The following is a 6716-nucleotide window of genomic DNA, read 5'->3' on the forward strand; positions in this document are numbered from 1 at the left end:
AGAAAACAGAGGCTGGGGGGGTTACTCTGCCCAAAGTCTCATAGCTAGTGAGTGGCAGAGATTGGACTCACTCAAGCTCTGTCTTATTCCCAAGCTCTCAACCAACCGAGTGGTGAGAAGAGCCAGCAGCAAAGCCTGTCATCTTTGTAATTTTTTTTCTAACCTCAAACCAGGGAGAAAAGCCTTTGTCATTAGAAGGGCAAGGCAGTTCTGAAGACAGCCCAATGGCCATGTCTCCGATTTGATTTTCAAAGGCAGTTCTGAAGACAGCCCAATGGCCATGTCTCCGATTTGATTTTCACGGGCCTGTCTGACACCTACGGAGAGACAAGGGCTTAACAAGCTGTATCCTTAAAACAAAACAAAGCAAAACAAAACTTTAGTCTCTTTAGGGACTCTCTGATAGTAATGCAGAGGGAGAAAGACTTTCTTTGTCTCACTGGGAGGAGGGTTCCCTACGGAAATTGAAGGCAATGCCTGTTGACATAGCGCTGCCACCTGGTGGAAATCATGGTGTAGGACATCATGTCCAGCACCACCAGCGCTGAGAGACACTTCCTGGGAAGAGAAATGTTTGGAGAGAAATTTGCAAGAAGTTGGAAGTCTTGCAGTAGCCGGTAGGAACAAGAATTATAACTGCTACTGTGACCCCCTAAGGCTCCCCACATCCTCTTAAGGCTTGGAGAAACTCACATTATGTATATTTTCCTGTACTATTGAAAAATGTTTTCCTTTATGCTTTGTTGTAATGAAATTACCTCTGATGGTCACATACCTTAAATATTTAGTATATATATGAATACTAAATATCCATTTCAGGAGTTAGTTTACCTGCATCTAAAATCAGGAATATGTCACAGAGCAACTGAGCAAAAAGTGCTGTTAGGTTTGTGCATTTTGCCCTTTGCCTGGGATGAGAGGACCTCAATCATCTTGGTATTAATGACAGGAAAAGTGCCCTCCTATCCATGGGTATTGGCTACTCAACTCAATTCTCCTTATTTCCTTTTCTAGCATAGCTCAAAGGATTGTGATTGTTGTTTTATATCTGTGTTAATGAGATAAGTAAGTTTAAAATAAAAAGATGTGTACCAGGCAGATGGAAAGATGAACCATGAAGTTTTTGCCATCTGGATCTTCTGTCAAAGACAGATGAAAAATTCTGCCCAGGGTGTATGCTGAAGAACACAGATACTTAATCTGGAGTTCAAGTAGCGGCTTCAAGGAGTCTATACACCCCCTGAAATTTTGGGCCGGAAGGAATGTGTCTGGAAGTGTGCTCATTTTTTTCTGGGAGGAAGGTCCAGAGTTTTCATCAGCTTCTGAAAATAGTACACGCCCAAAGAGAAGGTTCAAAATCATTGCCTGGGGACTTTCAGAGGGTCCTTTTAATCATGAGGTTCTCTAATGTTAATCAACACCATATGCACTATTATTATTAAAAGTAATTGGGTCAAGCATGGTGGCTCATGCCTATAATCCCAGTACTTTGGAAAGCTGAGGCAGGTGGATTGGTTGAGTCCAGGAATTCCAGACCAACCTGGCCAACATGGTGAAACCCCATCTCTACAAAAAAAAAAAAAAAAAAAAAAACATAAAAATTAGCTGGGTGTGGTGGCACACGTCTATAGTCCCAGCTACTCAGGAGGCTGAGGTGGGAGTATCTCCTGAGCCCAGAAGGTGGAGGCTGCAGTGAGTTGAGATCATGCCCCTGGCACTCCAGCCTGGGCAACAGAGTGGGACCCTGTCTCAAGAATGATAATAGTAATCATCATCATCATCATCATGTTGCAAGCTGATTTGAAGTAACTCATTTTTAAATAAGCACTTGGATTTACATAGGCTTGACTGAGGAATTACACTAGTGATGAGGGGTTCAACCTGGACACTGGTAAGGCAGACCAAGCCACATGAACCCCTGCAGTTGGCAGGCCAACAGCCAGTCCATCCTTCCTCCTTTAGACCTGTGGACTGCACTCAAGATCAGTAGAGGCTCTGTCAGAAGGTCCTAGGAAACAAGACTTGTCCATGGTTTCTTTACCTGAAAGTAAAAATGTTTGATGATATAATTTTTAAGTTCCTTTGAATCATTTAATCTCACTGATTTAGGAGAATGGCTTTTACAATTTTTAAGCTTTAAGCTCCCTCCTAAGTTTCTGAAGATCCCCTTGGGCCACTTCATGGATTTGATTTAAATGTAAAGTCCTAGGGGTTTCAAGGAGCACAGCTTGGAATCTAGCGTCCTGGTACATTCATTGTATTAGTTTGTTTTCATGCTGCTGATAAAGACATACCCAAGACTGGGCAATTTACAAAAGAAAGAAGTTTACTTGGACTTACAGTTCCACGTGGCTGGGGTAGCCTCACAATCATGGTGGAAGGCAAGGAAGAGCAAGTCACGTCTTACATAAATGGCAGCAGGCAAAGAGAGAGAGCTCATGCAGGGGAATTCCTCTTTTTAAAACCATCAGATATCATGAGACTTATTCACTGTCACAAGAACAGCATGGGAAAGACTTGCCCCCATGATTCAATTATCTTCTGCAGGGTACCTCCCACAGCACATGGGAATTCAAGATGAGATTTGGGTGGGGACACAGCCAAACCATATCATTCTACTCCTGGCCCCTCCCAAATCTCACATCTTCACATTTCAAAACCAATCATACCTTCCAAACAGTCCCCCAAAGCCTTAAATCATTTCAGCATTAACTCAAAAGTTCACAGTCCAAAGTCTCATTTGAGACAAGGCAAGTCCCTTCCACCTATGAGCCTGTAAAATCAAAAGCAGGTTAGTTACTTCCTAGATACAGTGCAGGTACAGGCATTGGGTAAATACTGCCATTCCAAATGGGAGAAATTGGCCAAAACAAAGGGCAACGGGTACCAAGCAAGTCCAAAATCCAGTGGGGCAGTCAAAGCTCCAAAATGATCTCCTTTGACTCCATGTCTGATATCCAGGTCTACCCTTCTGGCTTTGCAGGGTACTTTCTGGCTGCTTTCACAGGCTGGCGTTGAGTGTCTGCAGTTTTTCCAGGTGCACAGTACAAGTTACCAGTGGATCTACCATTTTGGGGTCTGGAGGACAGTGGCCCTCTTCTCACAGCTCCACTAGGTGGTGCCCCAGTAGGGACTCTGTGTGTGGGTTCCAACCCCATGTTTCCCTTCCAAACTGCCCTAGTAGAGGTTCTCCATGCAGTGAGAGAGAAAGAGGTTTAATCAGACATATAATTCCATGTGGCTGGAGAAACCTCAGGAAACTTCTGCCTGTATGTATGTATGCCGGATGAAAATCCAGGCATTTTCATACATCTTCTGAAATCTAGGCAGAAGTCCCCAAACCTCAATTCTTGACTTCTGTGCACTTGCAGGCTCAACACTATGTGGAAACTGCCAATGCTTGAGGCCTGCACCCTCTGAAGCCATGGCCCAAGCTCTATGTTGACCCCTTTCAGCCATGACTGAAGCAACTGAGATGCAGGGCACAAAGTTCCTAGGCTGCACACAGCACAGGGACCCTGGGCCTGGCCCACTAACCCACTTTTTCCTCCTAGGCCTCTGGACCTGTGATGGGAGGGGCTGCCATGAAGACCTCTGACATGCCCTGGCGACATTTCCCCCATTGTCTTGGGGATTAACATTTGGCTCCTCATTACTTATGCAAATTTCTGAAGTTGGTGTGAATTTCCCCTCAGAATATGGAATTTTCTTTTCTATTGCATTGTTAGGCTAGAAATTTTCTGAACTTTTATGCTCTGCTTCCCTTATAAAACTGAATGCTTTTAACAGCACGCAAGTCGCCTCTTGAATGCTTTGCTGCTTAGAAATTTCTTCTGCCAGATATCATCTGGCAGATATCATGCCGTATATCATCTCTTTCAAGTTAAAAGCTCCACAATCTCTAGGGCAAGGGCGAAATGTTGCCAGTCTCTTTGCTAAAACATAACAAGAGTCACTTTTGCTCCAGTTCCCAAGAAGTTACTCATCTCCATCTGAGACCACCTCAGCCTGGACTTTATTGATCATATAGTTATCAGCATTTTTGTCAAATCCATGCAACAAGTCTCTAGGAAGTTCCAAACTTTCCTACACTTTTTGTCTTCTTCTGAGCCCTCCAAACTGTTCCAACCTGTACCTGTTACCCAGTTCTAAAGTTACTTCCACATTTTGGGGTATCTTTTCAGTAATGCCCCACTCTACTGGTACCAATTTACTGTATTAGTCCGTTTTCATGCTGCTGATAAAAAACATACCCAAGACTGGGCAATTTACAAAAGAAAGAGGTTTAATTGGACTTACAGTTCCATGTGGCTGGGGAAGCCTCACAATCATGGTGGAAGGCAAGGAAAAGCAAATCATGTCTTACATGGCAGCAGGCAAAGAGAGAGAGCTTGCGCAGGTGAATTCCTCTTTTTAAAACCATCAGATCTCATGAGACTTATTCACTATCACCAGAACAGCATGGGAAAGACTTGCCCCATGATTCAATTACCTCCCACCAGGTCTCACCCACGACATGTGGGAATTCAAGATGAGATTTGGGTGGGGACACAGCCAAACCATATCATTCATGTAAGTCATTGAATTGATAAGTGAAAAGGTAACTAGCATTCTTAAAGGAAGATTTTGCCAAAATGTTGTGTTTGAGTTTGGATGTCTTAATAAGACTTCCTATTTATTTAAACTAAATTTAAATTAGGAGTCCCTGTGTCATCTCTTTCTGATTGAAAATCAATTAGCAGAAGCTTCTCATTCAGTATCTTGGTTTTTTGTTTGTTTTTTGCTTCCCTAGTCTGTTATATACCTAATGAAAGAAAACACTTAAAGATTACTGGATTTATACGAAGATCCAGAAAAAGCAAAAATAATCCATAGTGGAAAAATCAGGGAGCTGAAGGCTATTATCCTTAGCAAACTAACACAGGAGCAGAAAACCCAATACCAGATGTTCTCACTTATAAGTGGGAGCTAAATGATGAGAACTCATGAACAGAAAGAAGGGGACAACAGGCTAGGGGCGGTGGCGCGTGACTGTAATCCCAACACTTTGGGAGGCCAAGGCGGGCAGATCACCTGAGGTCAGGAGTTCAAGACCAGCCTGGCTAACATGGTGAAACCTCATCTCTACTAAAAATACAAAAATTAGCCAGGCGTGGTGGTGCATGCCTGTAATCCCAGCTACTCGGGAGGCTGAGGCAGGAGAATCACTGGAACCCAGCAGGCGGAGGTTGCAGTGAGCCAAGATCATGCCACTGCACTCCAGCCTGGGTGACAAAGTGAGACTCCATCTCAAAAAAAAAAAAAAAGAAAGAAAGAAGGGGACAACAGACACGGGGACTTATGAGGGTGGAGGGTGTGAGAAGGGAGAGGAGCAGAAAAGATAATTATTGGGTACTGAGCTTAATACCTGGGTGATGAAATAATCTGTACAACAAACCCCCTTGACACAAGTTTGCCTATGTAACAAACCTTCACATGTACCTCCAAACCTAAAGTAAACATTTTATTTTTATTTTTATTTTTATTTTTATTTATTTATTTATTTATTTTAACTCAGAAGAGCAGTTGCCTCAAGGAGGAATGGTGAGGACAAAGATGAATTGAGAGGAGATGTGCTGGAACATTTGGGGGTGATCTGGGATTACACATTGTTGAAACTTAGTGGATGTGCACTTAAGGGGTTTCTTCTTCATTTAATTGAATTTAAATTTCATATCAAAAGAAAAAATTTGAGTACATACAATAAAATAGTATTCAGCCTTAAAAAGAAAGGAAATTCTATTACATACTACTTCAGGGAAGAAACTTGAGGACATTATGCTTAGTAAAATAAACCTGTCACAAACCCCGTGTGATTCTATGTATACGAGGTACCCAGAGTGGTCAAATTCATAGAGACAGAAAGTAGAATGTTGGTTGCCAGGGGCTTGGGGGAAAGGGGGAAGGGGACGTTATTTTTTTAACAGGTATGGAGTTGTGGAAAGGGGGAATGGGACATTGTTTTTTAACAGGTATGGAGTTGTCGTTTTGTAAGATGAGAAAGTTCTGGAGATTGGTTCCACAACAATATGAATGTACTTAACACTACTGAACTATATACTTAAAAATGGTTCGAATAGTAAGTTTTATATGATTTTACTAAGATTAGAAAGAAAAAATGAGGAAATATCAAACTCTAGTAATAATATGCATGGTGAAGTATTTAAGAAGGGGGTGTAATGATGTCTATTTAATTTTAAATGCTTCAGAGAAGTAAAGTGGATGGGCCGAGCATGGTGACTCACACCTGTAATCCCAGGACTTTGGGAGGCTGAGGCAGGCGGATCACCTGAGGTCAGGAGTTCAAGACCAGCAAGACATGGTGACACCCCCATCTCTTCTAAAAATGCAAAAATTAGCCGGGCATGGTGTCAGGTGCCTGTAATTCCGGCTATTCAGGAGGTTGAGGCAGGAGAATCACTTGAACCCAGAAGGCGGAGGTTGCAGTGAGCTGAGATTGTGCCACTGCATTCCAGCCTGGGCAATAGAGGGAGATTCCATCTCAAAAAAAAAAAAAAAAAAAAAAAAAAAAAAAAAAGTAAAGTGGATGGATGCAAGAATGGAGAGATGGGTAGATCTGTGATTAGACACGAACAAAAATGGTGGGATACATGTCACTGTAAAATTCTTTCATCTTTGCTGTATTTTAAATTTTTCATAATATTGGGGAAAAGTTC

This window comes from Piliocolobus tephrosceles, chromosome 8 (assembly GCF_002776525.5).
Source record: "Piliocolobus tephrosceles isolate RC106 chromosome 8, ASM277652v3, whole genome shotgun sequence".
In the NCBI taxonomy this organism is placed as follows: domain Eukaryota; kingdom Metazoa; phylum Chordata; class Mammalia; order Primates; family Cercopithecidae; genus Piliocolobus; species Piliocolobus tephrosceles.